Source organism: Mya arenaria, chromosome 1, assembly GCF_026914265.1.
Source record: "Mya arenaria isolate MELC-2E11 chromosome 1, ASM2691426v1".
NCBI classification, from domain to species: domain Eukaryota; kingdom Metazoa; phylum Mollusca; class Bivalvia; order Myida; family Myidae; genus Mya; species Mya arenaria.
In genome coordinates this window covers 48535957-48554058 of record NC_069122.1, presented here as the reverse complement: position 1 = coordinate 48554058, position 18102 = coordinate 48535957, and the positions used below count along the sequence as shown (strand labels likewise).

The following is an 18102-nucleotide window of genomic DNA, read 5'->3' as shown; positions in this document are numbered from 1 at the left end:
TGATAATTCATGAAATATTGCTGAACGTCCGCTCTTGTATCGGGTCTGCTCCGTCCCTTTACAGAACTTCCGGTTTCGTTCTAACTGATGCAGCATCTCAATACGTAGTTTGTTGACGGGTATCATGGTTGCGGTCTGATCCCTCTGGCGAACTTTCAGTTTGATATCACAGATGCTAATGCATCCCAATACGGAGTTTCCGCTCCGTAAAAGCGGTGTTTGTTCCTATCTTTACGGACCCCAGGGGAATAATCACGGTTAGAATTGCAGCTCGATACGAAGGTTCCGATCTTGATCAAGGTCTCTGCTTGAAAGTTGTAGTTCTGGTCTGGTCGAGTAAAGCGGGTGTAAAAAACTGGATACGCTGGATCATGGTGCGCATCTTCCGGTCTGGTATCACGGGCTCTGCTGGATCAAAAAAATGCAACGCCCAGTTAAATATAATGAATTTGAATAATTTTTCAACGTGTAACGCTCATAAAGATGTCGCGTATTTCCTTAAACCACTGCACACAACTTCCGGTGTGGTGTCGCGGTTGCCGATAGTTCAAAGCCCAACATCGCCTGAAATGACGTGCATCTTCCGGTCTGGTATGACGCCATTGCTGATCATGACGCGTATCTTCCGGTCTTGTATCACATCATGGCTGATCATTTCGCGCATCTTCCGGTCTGGTATCACAGTTTCTGCAGGATCGATAAAACGCAACTTCCGGTTTATTATAGTGAATTTACAACATGCTACGCCCAGACTGGTTTCGCGGATAATCTTGAATCACTGCAAGGTCTAGTGTCAAGGCTGCAGATGGCATCCAGCACAGCATCGCCTAAAATGGAATCAACAATTTGGTTAAGGACAAATAATTTATTATGACTGGAAAGAAGTTCGAATAACGGTATAACAATGATGATAATCCATTTCGCCTTCCCAAAATTGTATTTCAGTTATATTCTAAACACATTGAACAATAAAATAATCATAGCATTACATTGTGGCCACATTTAAATTGATCGACGTTAACTTTTTTCTACTCTCAAGCTTTGGTGAGAGCGGTCCAGTGGTATAAGTGTCTGCCTCTCAGCCAATATGTTGTTGGTTCAATTGTTCAAACGTTCATACCAGGTCGGCAGTTAATGGATATTTATTTGTGAATATTAGGTGAAAGAAAATGCCTTCTATTATGTCAACAAGAATGTTTCCCTTTGCCATAGTGATCACGTTATATGACCCACATAACTCATTTTTAAGAGATACTAGCGCACCTTGACTTAAATGTGTGTTTTGTCAATCATAACTTGTTTGCTAAGTCTTGTATGAATGTTATATACCTTTTTCGGTGGTGGCCATCGTTTATGTCTGTTTCCCTGACGACGGTACTTATACCCTTATTCTCCTAAAAAATGCCAAATTACAATTTACAACAAGTTGAGGCACTTGTGTCAGTATAGAATCAACCATGTTACTACGATTGTTTTAATGGAGGTTGTTAAAGATTTGACATCATGGCCAACATTGGTTTACCCCAACATACAACCATGGCCTATATATGATAGATTATACAATATTACAAACTAAATTGTGCCATCAGGATTGTAAACATAAGTTGTTCAACATTAATTAATGCACCTTTGTTTTTAAGAACGTTACCAATTTTTTGACATTGCTTTGATACCTCTGATAAGCAGGCATCATATTTATCAGTAAGGTGTCGTGTTCTTTTTTTCTAGTGACCTATTTAATCTGGACATACCACATAACCTAACGCGACTCAAGATGGACGTTCTTTCCACGTTTCGTAAATGTTTGGTATAATACATCTCCAAAGGTACGATAACAGTCACGTGTGGTCTTTTAACATGACAATGCCAACAAAAAACGAACATGTTTGCTAAAGATGCACTATTACTCCCATATAAGATTTACCATATTGGATATAATTCACCAAAAAATGTTAATAAATGTCGAAAACAATGGTTATTATGAAGGATACTGTGTTTAATGTGAAAGAAAGGTGCAGAAAACACGATATTTCTTCCCTTCCGAGACAACAGTAGATCACAGTAAGTATGTTTAGGCTAACCAATCATTTAGTATTTTTGCGTTTTCAGCTATTAAATACACGGTTATAAACTTGCTACCAGTAATTTATTTTTTCCATAAGTGCATTATTTAGTAAGAAGTTGAAGGTTTATCACTTAAACATTTTGTTTGATATACATGTGTATGTATTGATTTTGACGAAGAGTATAGAAAAAATAGTATCACCAAGGGTTAAGAGTATTTTCTTTAGGCCAATCCAATTTTTATGGGGTCGGGGGTAGGAGAGGGGTCGGGGGGGACATTTGTTCTCAAATGATTTTTCACTGTTTAATATGTGTTCATGCTCTTTCTTATTGCATTAAGTGTCATATACATGTGTTTCAAGACGAATCAAAACACCATCGTAACAATTTCTCTTTTTTTTTACATGTGGTTGTTTACATCGACACCGTATGGTATGAATAAACGCCATTCCCGTACAGTACCGGACCGATACACAAATACAGAACCCAGTTCAGCATTTTTATTTTAGTCAATAAAATTAAAGTGGCGGTGAAAAAAGAGTGGGCGGGCGGGGATGAAAATCCAGCATTTTATTTAAAATCGCCTAATGAATGATTCAGTAAACACCTCTTCATCGACGTGACTCATAATCTAACATCACTTAGGATTTAATAGCACAAACATTCTAAATAAGTTCTATGCATCACGGTCATGTGTTTAAAAAACATCCCTAATATCCATACTCCCGTTAGTCCATATTTTCCGTATGATACAATTGTTGACTTTGATTTCATTTAAATTCAGCACTCATTTTGTTTTTGACAATTACAAATCATCTAAACAATTATACTGAGATGGAAATATTAATATTTAATATACGATTGTCTTAAAACATGAAAATAACGACATGCAAATATGGTTACGGACAGCGACCGCTCGATCACCGAAGCTTACAAAGAGCACTTCGTGTTTAAATGCGTTTTATGATAAGCCCACATGTTACAGACATTTCATATTTCTTAGTCAAAATTCCGTGAAAACACAATCAGTCACCCAACAGGTTTTACAACAGTGTCTGAAATAGTATACCTATGATCCACTTAGGTACAAAACACTTACGCTTATGTTGTGTTGTCATTTCTCACAGCCTGAAAGAAGTGTATTCCCGGCTTCGTCGTCAAACAGTCCTCCAAGCCATCATTGTCTCAGTCAACCCTCAATCATCTCCATACACGGATACGGGCATCTGAGCGGAAAAAATACCAAACTTGGAGTAACATCTATACACCATAAATATCATTTGGCAAATGACTAATCGTGTAACCGCTTTAAGTTCGATTCCCAGTAGACAAAGGTTGCACACCAGTCAATGTTTGTTTAAATTTGGCACACATTGCTAATGGCAAATTAGAAACCGTATCAGACACGATCTGCAGAAAAATCAAAACATACAATTACACGTTTAATATTCAGTTCAGGCCCTGTTTTCAATATTGACAGGTCGATCAAAAATTTAGATCTTAACCTTAAACTTAAGTTCAATCTAAGTAAGTCATTGAATACGACCCCACTGATGAACATTTCTATCGTTTGTTCTTTTAGGAAAGTTTTTCCGCTTTCAAAAATGATTTCATCAGTATTCGTATATTGATCCTACATTTTACGATAATATAAGTAACGATATGGTGGACATTTGCTGTTACGAGATGTCTATGATAACGCTTCAAAAATTACAAGGCGGAGGACGAAAAACACAATTGTAAACTAATGCAGTATTAGCCAAAGTTTGACTAACTGATTAATCGTTTAAGCCTTGTTTATTGAGCATATTGATGCTCTTAGATAATTGACATAAAATAAATGCAAGAACGAGATCCCTGATATGCGACAATTATATGCATGGCGATCTACGAAAATGCAGTTGCTAGCTAATGTTGCGCCTAACCAAAAGTGGATACTGAATTTTCGCTTGATCTTAATATACCCTACCGCAATTGCATAATTGTCTAGATCTAATAAGCGCTTGTGGAGGCAGCCCCGTTCATGAAGGTCCCTCTAAGCCACCGAGGTCCCTGTCGCTACCAGCACATAGAGTTCTGGAGAATATTCGGCTCAGATTTCTAGAAGGCGTCGAGCGCGTGTCCACCAAGGTTGAGCATCAGAGGTATTCCACTTACAAGAAAACCCGAACAAGCGCTACCAAATCTAGACAATTGTACCATCGGTAGAGTGATCAAGATGGTAATGTTATTAAATTTATAATAATGTATTAGCCATTTTGTTAGCATAACATTTATTTAACACGAAATGTCCACCTATACCTCATGTTTTCTTCGTATTAGCGTGATTGTAATTTAAAAAAAATCTCAAAGCCAAAACATGCTTTATGAAATGTCCACAATAGAAATCCACAATCTTGACAGCCGTTTTCACTTATAAACATTTTGTCCCATACATGAAGCACATGCACGTTTACAATTTATAGGAAAATATAACTAGTTAAACAATACATATATTTATATTATACAACTTAGCTCGTTTCAATTTCAGCTTCGTCCGCTAACATGCCAATCTGCCGTACTGAATGTATTAGAAGCGTGTGTAATGTCAATGACTAAATGGTAAAGACCGTTTTATCCGTAACTTATGCTGCACCTTTCATATGTACCGTATTTAAACCCAAATCACTTACACTATGTTATTACTAAATTGAAAGAAAACCATGATTTGTGATTCGCACGTTGGTTAAAATCGCTCACCATTGATTGAGGTTGGTGATAATTGCTAAACAGTTTGCTACACGCGTTCAGATTTAATTTTTGAATTTAACAGTGTATCTGCGGTTATGTATATATGTTTTGTATGTGACCACATTTGCCATGTTTATGGTATGAGTGAATAAACGGTGTTTGACTTAGACTTCACTTAAAATTTAATTCATTTCAAAAGTTTATTAGCACAAACATTCATGTTCATCGCCTTTATTCCTGGCGATAACATTTTATTTACAAACAAATTAGTAGGACATTGCGCCTTCTAATATTTTCATACCCCGGCGTGTGTTGTAACGTATTACTTTCAATCAGGACCGTTTAACCCATGAAGAAAGCCTAGAGCCATGGTTACGAATAGTCTCAAAATTGAGTTCATATTGATGTGTCAAAACTGCAGATGATGATTTCATTGTAACTTTCTTTCTAGTTGAATATTGATGAAAACATTTGCTGAGTAAGATTACATTTTGACATTGTACAGTTAGTTCCATTTTCGTTTTGTAAACCGAGTGGAATTTAAATGAGATGATACCATACACAATTTGAGAAAGTTTTCTTGTCAGAATTGTAATAAGTTCTTGTTTAAAGATCTAATTTGTATATTAAATGGGGAAATGTTCATAAATTTATAAGAAAAGAAATTTGAACACTTTCCAAACGGTACGTGAGTTATTCTTTTATAACAAAGAGGTTTAGTTTGTGGAATGCTGGTATTATTCCTGAAAGCCGGACCGCCATACGTTGTACCAATGATTTTCCTTTACATTTCAGATATGTTGAAACGGAGATCTACCAGTACAACAAATCTATTTCCATAATATATGTGTGTGTGTGTGTGTGTGTGTGTGTGTGTGTGTGCGTGCGTGCGTGCGTGTGCGTGTGTATGTGTGTGTATATATACATAAGTGTTAGTGTGTGTGTGTGTTAGTGTGTGTGTGTGTGTGTGCGTGTGTGCGTGTGTTTGTGTGCGTGTGTGTGTGTGTGTGTGTGTGTGTGTGTGTGTGTGTGTGTGTGTGATGGGGGGGGTGCGTGTGTTTGTGTGTGTGTGTCTTTAGGCCTTGCGGTCAAGGATAACCCATGAAAGTGCAAGCACTTATTTCCAACTGGGTCTTTGTTTTTGCTGAAGGGACAGCACGCTGAAGAGACAGTGGTGGGATACAAGGAAGTCCGGGTGCGATACCCTAGCTCTTTTTCGAAGAGAACCCTTGGTTCTTTTACGTACTCGGTGTAAAGCACCGACACACGGGGTACACATTTTCTGTGTTAAACCAGTACTGAGTACACCACTCTTTAAAGCACTACCCTTTAAATGCCGAGCGCCAGGCAAGGGAGCTACTTGTACTTGAACTTATTGACAGTATGCAGTGAATACAAATTACTGCGCGTCATGACGTCAGTAAACATCATCGCACGCGCTTTTTGGAGAAATGTACTAAAACGCGCTTTCTTATGTATTATATTCACAAAAAAAATAATTTGATGTATGCTATCGGTATAAATACATGATTTGAGCTGATTACATTGCATTTGCACATGTCATGATATATAGTCTGAAATTTTACATTTTCGTGTTTAAAGGCACAATAATCAAGGCCAAGGATTTACTACTTTTATTTACGTTAATGAGTGTGTGTTTGCAATATGTTCTTGTTTCAAACATTCCTTTGACTTAAGTCGGTCATTGTTTCACTTTGAACATGAAGTCAAAACCCGTTGGCTCTAGATGGTTTTGCTCAATTTCCTCGGAATCGTTATTTGTATAGTAAAGACCAATATTGTGTTTGCATTGCTCAAACTCATACCAGGCGCTGTTCAAGCTGTGCTTGATTGGTGTCATAAGTATTTGGCTTAACAGTAAGTGCAAACATGGTACCACTTTAATTGCATGCTGTCTTTAATTGAGACTTCTACAAAATGACACAATGGTGTCATTATGATTCAAAGGGATTTCGAGAAGGCCTCATTGAAATCAAAGCTCAAATGCGATTGAAATGAAAATGTTTGATTTTGTTTTATCATTGAAAATTTCAATGCTATGTTTGCATACCGCTGTTTGTAATAAATATGACTGTTATCTTTCGTTTCGTACTATCAATATTTAATGTTTCTGTTTTAATAAATTTTGAAAAAAAACAACAACATTAATGTATTAACAGTTATAAACATTCCTGCGACTTAAGTTGGTCTTTTTAAGAAATATTTAAATCATAGAGAGACTGATTTACAGCAAAAAATATTTTGTGAGCTTTTATTGCATCATTTCTAATGGCGAAATGTAATCTTTTGAACGATGTTAGTCGCTTTTTGTGTGTAATTTTTCTCTGTTGTAAATGTGCTTTGGTTACTGTTCTTTTTAAAGTCTTTGTTGAATAAAGCAATAAAACATAACTGTTAAAATCTGTCATTAAATTTGACCATTATTGTAAACATGAGCTTCCCAGGTTTACATTATCGATGTCAGGCGTGAAAAGCAGAAGAGTCTGGGTCGGCTTAAAGGGTTGATATGTGGTAAGAATTAGAACCACCCGCCTGGTAAGCTCATTCGATAGAGCGACATGCCAGTGCTCCAGCAGCCGTAGGTTCCAGCCCTGCACCGGGCACAATTTTCATGGATGACTGAGGAGTGCGGTGCTTAATGTAACCTGCCCCTCCTCCAACAATGCCCCAACCTCATAAGTAGGGTATGATCCAAATTTATCATCTTGATGAGGCGAATCTTTTTCTCCTTTTTTTAAGCGCCCCCTTCCCCTGACACCCCCCCCCCCCTCCTCCCACACAAAGAAATAGAGTCGGTAGTGATTTAAGATAAAGGTGAGTCTGAATATCCTTTAATTACTAAAAAAGTGAACCTGTGCTACAGTGCTCTATAAAACAATACATCTGCAGGTTAATCTGGTGCAATTTAATGTCGAAAAGATAAACCCAAATCGATGAAAGAAATAACGGCCATACAAAAATGCCCGATGGCCAAAACAAAACAATATGTCGGGTGGAATAAAATAGGGTTGGTCGGGAAACCGAAATCAAGTACTTGTTTTTGTTACGCCGGAGTGATAAAATCAATGTTTTATAAACAATATATGAGAGAACTTCGTAATTATAAAATCAATGTTGCAGGAGTCATCATATATGCCTCTTTCAAAACCACTCATTGATAACCTCGTAGGTGACAAACCAGTGTGCATCCACTGGTTCAGGCATGGTCTGCGTCTTCACGACAATCCCGCCCTTCTTGATGCGGTAGAGGACTGTGGCGAGTTGTATCCAATCTTCATCTTTGATGGTGAAGTGGCAGGTGTTAAGCTTTGCGATTTATGTGTGACTTATCGCCTTAATCTTGTCAAAAGTTGTACAATTTAAAAAGAAAAAAGTTACTGGTGTTCAAAAAATCAGTACAATTATTGATAAAGTCTTTTTTTATTAAGTTGATTTGCAAACACCTGCAGTTTTTACCATTTATTTTTGCAATGGTTAAATTGGTTTTTAAACAGAAATGGGAGTCATAGGCATGTCACACACCATTGACATGACGCCGAAAACACTCCCATATAAATATGCATATACATATTAACGGTTTAATCACATGATAACTTTGATAAATTAAATGCACGTGAACTTGGATTTACTGTATTCTGTCTTGTTGAACAAAGAAGGTAAAACCGTTCTCATTAATTATCTTCTTTGTTAAGCATTTGTTTGTCCATGGTCATAAGTTACTAGCAAATATTATATTATATTAGTGTAACAGTTATCAATGTTTATTCCATGATCGTTCCGCGTCATGTCAATTATATCTAAATCAAAATCAAAAGCCAATTAAAAAAGCCAATTAACTTCTTCAAACGTAATGCCTACAAGAATAAAAAATGGATAACATCTTGTTGGATGTGATGTAAATGCGTTTAATGTTGCATAACTATTTGTCTCGTCTGCTTTCGAGCCATAAAATAGTTGCTTTGCCGTTGTCGGCATCGGCGCTCCAAAGGGTTATTTATGGCAATGACTTAAATTTTATTTTTAAAGCAGTCCATGAAATTTGGTACAAATGTTATCAGTGACAATATGCAAGTTTACCTCAAACCATGTCACTGGTTATTGTCGACTTTTACCCTTTATTTGACAAAATAAAACAAAAAAGCTTAAACCTTTGGAGTAAGCTCCCCGGCGCTGTTGTTTTAATACCACACTGACTTTAAAGCTGCATTCACACTGATTGACAATTTGACCTTTCTTTTAGCTTTTGTCTCAGAATCAGCGGATTTTGGTATCAATGCCTTCAATTCAATCATATAATATAAATCCCAATAGAACATATCTCAATAATTTGGAAAACTGCCGAAAACACATTTTCCTTAAAGCGTTAGTAATTCCGTTTGCCATAAAAAATAATTTTCGAACGTAAATATGAAAAACTTCGATCTGATCTTTAGTCATCAATCTTGTTTCACTGTTTTCCAGATATGTATGTAAAAATTGCTCATTCCAAGACAACATATACAAAACGGTCAATCTCTGAGGGTGCCGCATTAAATCTAAATATTCTTTTATAGGCACACGTACAGCCGGTTATAATCGCATGCGTTTCCTCTTGGAGAGCCTGCGAGACCTGGATGAACATTTCATTAAAGATGGTGGACGTCTGTTCGTTTTTACCGGACCTGTCCTTACCATTCTTACAATATGTTCAAGGTGAATATACTTTTTGAAATTTTACCTAAACTATCTATTTGGAAAAGTCCGGATTCTCCTTTCAAATTTGAATGTTCTAAAGAGCAATAATTAACGCGAGAGTCCAGCCTGATTTTGTAAATGTAATGAGTAGAGGTTTGTAAAGTATATGAATGAAAAGCTAATATATTTTTATATGTATTTAATTATAGTAATTACTTGGGTAAAGATCTTATACTCAGAATATTATCGTTCATGGTGAGCTAGGTAGAAATTCTTTGTTTAGGAAACATGCTGTAAATTGTATTACATATTGACTGAAAACAGTGAATATGCAAACTATTAAAAATGTTACAAATGTGTGAGTTTGTATAAAGTATGGTTAAAACAAGATACACAACAAAATAATAGCGGTGTTATAATTATAGTTAGAAACGTATTACAAATACGTATGGTATATGGTTAAATCAAGCTGTCTGAAATATACAATTTACATGTTTGATAGCAGAGATTTACGGATATATTTATAGAAAACTCGGGAAAAGGGTCTTGCTGAGTTTAAACCTATTTTTATCTGACCTTTCTAATATCGAAATTGATAAACATAGAATTGCTTTGTCAAGAATAAGACTATATACACACATATAACAAGAAGAGACAGGCTGATGTCATTCGCCAGTAGGTATACATTAAGCGGAAAGAAAATGACATCTATGTAAAATGCATTAATATGTAAAAAAAGAGATTTTTTATTGCAGATATTTAAATGCTGCAAATACAATGAAATTGTTTTCTGCAATTTAAAGTAATTGAGTAACGGTAACAACAGATTCTCATAATGTTTTTATAGAGCCACCTGGCCCCATTATCACAAAAATACTCAAATCTAATCTTAATTTCAATCTCAACTTATTTTACCACATAAAAGCATAGTATGATTCAAAATCTTGCATGTTTTTTATACTTTTTAAAAACGTATTTTCTTATAAAATGTAGATAAAAAGATTTGTCAATATTTCAAAGAAAAGATTATTCTAGCGCAAAAAATATACTGGAGTATTTTTTAAGAACAAAGAAAAGTGCTCAAATACATTTTTGACTCTAGAATATATTTCCCTTGGAATTTGATCAAATGTAATGAATTTACCTCGTTAAACATGTTTAATTTAATGAAATGAATACATTCTAAAACTGTTTATGTACTTAATTTTGATCGGTATAATAACAGAAATATCATATGGCAACATGTATGACATTGATATTGTCAACCCTCGAAACAGAATGTCACCCTTGGCTAACCTCTCGGGTGACATTCTGCTCTCGGGTTGACAATATCAATGTCACACATGCTGCCATATGATATTTATATATTATTATAAGCTTAATTTTGAACTTAGTGAAACTGTCAATAAGTTAACAAGTGTGACTACTGTAACAATTTCAGTCGCTAAAATGTAACCAAATCCAGTTTAATCACATTATGAACAAAGTCAAGCAAACACAGAACAAGAAACCAATCATTACAAGACAGTCCAAAGTCTTCACAACACTAAAGATTCAAGGCAAAACACATGAATTTCATCTCAGCGCCTTTCGAATAAGTAAACCCTTAAGCATCTTAACGCCTCTTAAAGCATCGATACTGATCTCTTACGGCTGATTACGGTAAATGATGTAATAGAAAGGTCTAGTTACGACGGAAATAACCTACTTTAGGAAAGAGGTAAGGGTAAACTTAAATTAGTTGTTGCGTCCCTGATGTATGCATAAGAATACTTTTCGAAGAACATACGTTTGTTTTAAGTATGCGTACCCGAAATAAGGGCAGATTACGCATCAGAAATAACTAACAAAATTACGGACAGACATGAGAGAGATTGAGATTATAAGTATCTTCCATGGCCGAGAGTGTAAGATAGGTTAATTCCGACCCGAGCGTAGGGTGTTTTGCGGATACAAGGTTTACCGAGTTTCCACAAAACACCCTGCGCGAGGGTCGGGGTGAACCTATCTTACACGAACGGCTATGGATGATGCTTTTTCTCCCACCTATGTAAAACACAATTAAGTAAAAATGTATTTTTTGCTGAAACTCTGTTGTGCTTAGTGAAAATAATTCGTACGGATATGCGATAATTCGTGGTTGCCATGGATATTCGCGCAGGGATTCCGAGTATGTGAATGGTCTGATCGGTCTTTAGATAGTTCTAAGAAGAGTGAAACATTATTTCTTGAAAGGTGCGTGAAAACTGTTTTCTGGTGACATTTGAAGCGAGAAATATTTAACAAGCGTTCTAAATATTGCCACAAGACAAGGTTTCCATGATGCTACAGACGACAGTCTTTAACAAGGGAGGTAATTACAATGTGGTGATCATTAAAAGAAGTTCCGTACGGGCATTTTATCTTCGCCCGTGGACAAGAAAAGAATTTCTAGCATGGTTAAATTTATGGATCTACTTATCTGAGGTGGGAGAAACGTTTCTGAACTGCATTATTTCGTATTTGACCATATTCCTTCATTTCTAAATACTTTTTTCGGTGTTAGGAGTCTCTGTACTTTGATTAATTCTTGGAACTACATCAGCAGTGAAAGATAGGTATGGTGATTTTTCTCAAACATTTATAAATAATTATTATATTATTTAAATAAATTATGACGTCAACTATATTTATTTTATAGCTGGTACACCTATGAAAACAACGTCACTTGGCATAAATGGGTTGCTCTGTTTTGCCCGACATTTCTTTTAAATATAACAAGCAAAATCGATATACTTAAATAAAATATCTCATTTTAAGAGAATAAATTCTGACTATTTTGGGGATATATATAATAATATAAATATAATATAAGGATAATGTTCATATAATCAGTCCACATATTTGTTATTGACCCTCTTTCGGTGTAGATCATTAATTGTAGGTTAATTTTCTCTATTTGTTCATGACCCATATTGTACGTAAAACATTGATAACAATGCACTATGAATGCTTGGGGAAACAATTGAACAGAATCAAAAACGCGAATATTTCCTTGCATTGATCATTGTTTATGGTTGGTTATACAGAATCACAGTAAATCTGACGTACTCCCTGTTTAATCAGGTGGCAGTGGCCGTAGGTGACCCACCTAGACCAGTAGATGTCCCTGACTTATCTAAAGTCAAATTCAAGGTCAATAACGACCACGACAAGTTGTTTGGCATTCCTGATATCCAATCATTTGGTAAGTTGTAGGTTACCCGTCTAGACCAGTAGATGTCCCTGACTTATCTAAAGTCACATTCAAGGTCAATACCGACCACGACAAGACTTAGTTGTTTGGCATTCCTGATATCCAATCATTTGGTAAGTTGTAGGTGACCCACCTAGACCAGCAGATGTCCCTGACTTATCTTAAGTCACATTCAAGGTCAATAACGACCACGACACGTTGTTTGGCATTCCTGATATCCAATCATTTGGTAAGTTGTAGGTGACCCACCTAGACCAGTGGATATCACTGACTTATCAAAAGTCACATTCAATATACAAAACGACCACGACAAGTTGTTGGGCATTCCAGAAATCCAATCATTCGGTAAGTTGTAGGTGACCCACCTAGACCAGTAGATGTCCCTGAATTATCCAAAGTCACATTCAATATCCATAACGACCACGACAAGTTTTTTTTTGGCATTCCTGATATCCAATCATTTGGTAAGTTGTAGGTTACCCGTCTAGACCAGTAAATGTCCCTGACTTATTAAAAGTCCCATTCAGTATCAATAACGACCACGACAAGTTGTTTGGCATTCCAGACATCCAATCATTCGGTAAGTTGTATGTTACCCGTCTAGACCAGTAAATGTCCCTGACTTATCCAAGTCACATTCAATATCCATAACGACCACGACAAGTTGTTGGGCATTCCAGATATCCACTCATTCGGTAAGTTGTAGGTTACCCGTCTAGACCAGTAAATATCCATGACTTATCAAAAGTCACATTCAATATCCATAACGACCACGACACGTTGTTATGCATTCCAGATATTCACTCATTTGGTAAGTTGTAGGTGACCCGCCTAGACCAGTAGATGTCCCTGACTTATCAAAATTCACATTCAGTATCAATAACGACCACGACACGTTGTTATGCATTCCAGATATTCACTCATTTGGTAAGTTGTAGGTGACCCGCCAAACCAGTAAATGTCCATGACTTATCCAAAGTCACATTCAATATCCATAACGACCACGACAAGTTGTTTGGCATTTCAGATATCCACTCATTCGGTAAGTATTTAGTGTAGGAGTTTTGAAGTTTATCCACTCACTTGGTAAGTAAGAAGTCAACGTTTTTTAAGAAGTCCCTATCACTCAGAAGTGTATCTTCTTTCAAATAAACATTCACTTGATAAATAATGTGTTTCGGCTTATTGAAGTATACCCCCAAACTTAGTTTATAATAAGTGTAGGTTTAATCACTTGGTAAGTAATAAGGGTAGGTTAGTTGAACTATACCAACTCATATGTTAAGCAATAAGCGTAGGTTTTTAAGTATAACCAATGACTAGGTCAGTGATATGGGTAAGTGCTTTGAATAAAAGTTTGAATAATACGAACTCACTTGGTTAGTAATAAGCGTTGGTTCTGTGAAGTTAAACCATTAACTTGGTAAGTAAAAAAAGTAGTTTTTTAAGTATACCAAGTCCTTTGGTTACTAATAGGCGTAGCTTCTTTGAAGTTTTCCAAGTCACTTGGTTTATTAATGTATGTTAGCTCTTTAAAGTATACCCAATCACTTGGTAAACAATATGTTAAAGTTCTTACTAACTTGTACTGTTATGCTGATGTAACTTGTTCGGATTTTGAGCAATAACAATAATTAATCTTCCTCGGTAAGATTAATATAATGTTTTTTTCCTGTTACTTTGGTGCACGAATTTCCTTCCATGGTGTAATGGTATTGGGCAAGAAAAATCAATACAGGCATTTTCTTCTCGTTTCATAGTAACCACTTGTATAAGCGTCTATTGATTTGTAAAGCTATGTTTATTAAAATTTATTTGTAAAGCTTGTTGTTGTTTTTTTTGTATTTATTTGTAAACCTTATTTCTTTAAAAACAATGACAGTATTATTCTATTCTTACTTAGTCATTCTTTAAATGTCATTTAGGTTGAACATGACTTAATATAGGGACACTACACTTTGTGTCGTTTATGTAGGTAACTATAACAACAGTTTGTGAGCAAAGCCTTGATATACTTTGTTATTTTATGTAGATGGGTTTGCGAATGTTGATTAAGGTAGCTACGACGACAGTTTGGATGTCTGTCCTTGATTTAAATTTTGATTTCATGAATATGTGTTTGCGAATGTTTATGACGGTAGCTTAGACCACAGTTTATCACTCCTAAAGTTACTATGGGATTTCATGGGATTTTATGTAGGTGTATTTGCGGAAAATGAAGAACAGAATCAGCGCCATAACATTTGGATGGGCGGCGAGTCAAAGGCTCTGGACCTACTTCGGCATAGATTGAATGTTGAGGAGATGGTGAGTGTAAACGATGCCTTTAGATCAAGGTACACCCTCACAGTTACAAATTGCAATTGTAAGAAACAGGATAAGTTATCCGCGGGATATTTTTTGGCTTGCTTACCCGTACAAGCAATTTAATAAGTAAATATTACTTATAGGACACATCTTGACCAATAAACATTTTGACTCACTTGAACAAAACCAAATTATATTCCAGTTTATTCAATTGGCTGCTGTTTGTTTTAGTAAAATCCATTTTAAGAGTTCGCTGTTGTATACAAATACAAAAGTAATTGTCACTTGTGTTGAAGCATACATATTTTATCTAATATATTTTGCACAGAGTTTTAAAAAACAAATAAAGTTACATCATAATGGGGCGGACATTTTCCTTCACAGGCATTCAGTTGTGGTAACGTGATGCCGTACTCGTATTTATTTTTTAATTTTGACATTAAATAAATGTCCTTTTCACTCACTGTGGTTTATTATTCACGTCTCCCATTTGGTTGAACTTGTCATGGCCAGCCACTCCTTATTCAGAAGCAATACATAAAATGTATTCGCCTGGAGCTATCTTTAATTGAATTAAAGAGGAATATCATTCTTTGATGAACTTTTCAGACATTTGTCTTTATGTTAATTTGGTGCTCCATACACTAAAGTTTAATTATTCGATTCATGTCAATGTAAGTAGTTACATACAAACAGCAACTAGCTAGGTCACGGTTTGTTGTAAGATTAATTTTCTGAGAGACTTTTCAGTAACAAATCTGTAAAAGTATTTACCCTATCAGATAAACCCAGGTAAGGCGTTCACGATATCTGTGGTCGGCCAGCTCATGTAGCGGGAGTACTTCTACACGATGTCTGTGAACAACATAAACTACGACAAGATGGACAGCAACCCAATCTGCCTGAACATTCCCTGGTATGAGGATAAGGATAGACTGAAGAAATGGGAACAGGTACATAACTTGTTTGTCTTCTTTCTGTGTATTTGTTTTGGGGGGTGTTAAAAAACACTAGATTTTGTCAAATCATATATTAAAGGCCTGTAAAAAGATCAAGAGTTATCATTGTGTATAAGCTTAAGTGTTTCTTTAGTTTTCTATTAAGTTATGCCTAATGGTTCGCCAATGTCATTTGCTAGAATCTACACTTGGTGGAGATGTATTAATGTTTATCTTCTAAATACCGGGGAGGACGATTTTGTAATTAAATAAACACGTGTTTGAGTCTTTCTGGTAGTGTTATATAGAAAACAATGTTACGATAATATGAAGAACACACATACTATTGTCAGGGAGAGACTGGTTATCCATGGGTTGATACGATTATGAAGCAGCTGAAAAACGAGGGTTGGATTCACTACGTGTGTCGTCTCGCGACGTCCACTTTCCTAACTCGCAGGGATCTCTGGCTCTCTTGGGAGGACGGACTCAAGGTGGCGGTTTACTGTGTTATCTGGTACTACTTGAGATATAAAGTTGTTCCTGTATATATAAAACACCTCACCAGCGTGGATATTTGTATCTCAGGTCTCATAAAAATTGTTAACAAATAAATAGATGTTGCATGCTCCAAAACCGTTATCTTTCACACAAACGTAAAAAAACGTTTATAAAGAAATTATTGAAAACTCCATGATATAAACTATACACTATATTAAACATTTCAAATACTTTCATTTTAAAGTATGTTTTACGCAAACGTAAATTGTAAAGGTGTTTGACAAGTACCTGTTGGATGCTGATTGGTCGGTGTGTGCTGGAAACTGGATGTGGATGTCTAGCTCCGCCTTCGAGAAGATTCTCCAGTGTCCCTGTGCGATACGGACGCAAGATGGACCCCGATGGCGTATATATTAGGTGTGTTTGGTTTCAAATATTTGCCACGTAAAAGAAATGCAGACTTAGTATCACATGTAACTAAATTTCAGTCATCTTGTGTTATTTTCGTCAGTCTGATTTGATTTTCTTTGTTTCTAAATGCCAAACACTGTCAATTTGGTTGACATTTACTGTTAGACATGCTGATTGTAGAGGTTCACTTAGATAACTGTTGACATCCATGCCAATCAATTAATTCAATTCAAGCAATTATAAAAATCCCCATAGACGCTACCTGCCGATATTGAAGAACATGCCCATTTGTTACCTATTTGAGCCGTGGAAGGCCCCAAAAGCCGTCCAGGAGAAGGCTGGTTGTGTTATCGGCGTAGACTACCCCAAACCAATGGTGGATCACGCAAAGGCTTCCAAGGATTGTTACAACATGATGTAGGAAGTCAAGAATAAACTGATGGCCTCAAGCAAAGGTATGGGTATAATAAATAAAAAAGACCTTTCATGGTATTTATAGATATAATGATAAAGAGCATTAGGATTCGATCTAGGTACTATAGGTCTTTATCGCTACAATTTAATGCTTTTACATGTTTTTTTGTGACATAGCGGATTTTAACATTGCAGCAAATTGTGTTCACATTGAAATATTTATGCTTATGTTGTTAGGTTTAAGTTAACATACGCTTGAACAAAAGCATGTTTGTCGACACTATTCCCTATCGGGACATAAAGACAATCTAAGCGTCCATGAGACCTTATGCAACCAGTAATTTATTTTCATAATCCTGCAAATATATATAAACAAATTATTCACATACCCCTCGATATGAAGAAAGAAGAAGAAAGAACGATGATTTATGTTAACATAGCGGTTCTCACCCACTGTATAATGTTTATTAGTAATGTTCGCATTTACCCATTAAGATGTACATTCTACAATGCCACTTAGAATTGTTCGCATTTACCCATAGATATGAACATTGAGCTTTTCACTTATGAATAAGTGATATTTTGGGACTCCAACTAATTTAAAAGATACTGGCAAATGAAATACCATTTTTTGCAGAAATCGAACACTGTTGTCCAGCCAACTCTGACGAGGTTGGCCAGTTCGTCTGGCTGCCGGGGACCCACAAAGGAATCTGCTCCTCGGGTAAACAGGAGACGAGTGAAGGGGTGCTGTGTGACGGACTCGTGGGAATGTGAGCCTTGGGGAAGGGGTTTGATGGGGAGTCA

The 18102-nt window shown here is 36.1% G+C and overlaps 1 pseudogene; it reads left to right on the top strand.

Annotated features, from left to right (window-relative positions):
- The first annotated feature begins 371 nt into the window (after window positions 1-371).
- LOC128227653 (cryptochrome-1-like) lies at window positions 372-18072 on the top strand (annotated as a pseudogene).
- Window positions 18073-18102: the final 30 nt, after the last annotated feature.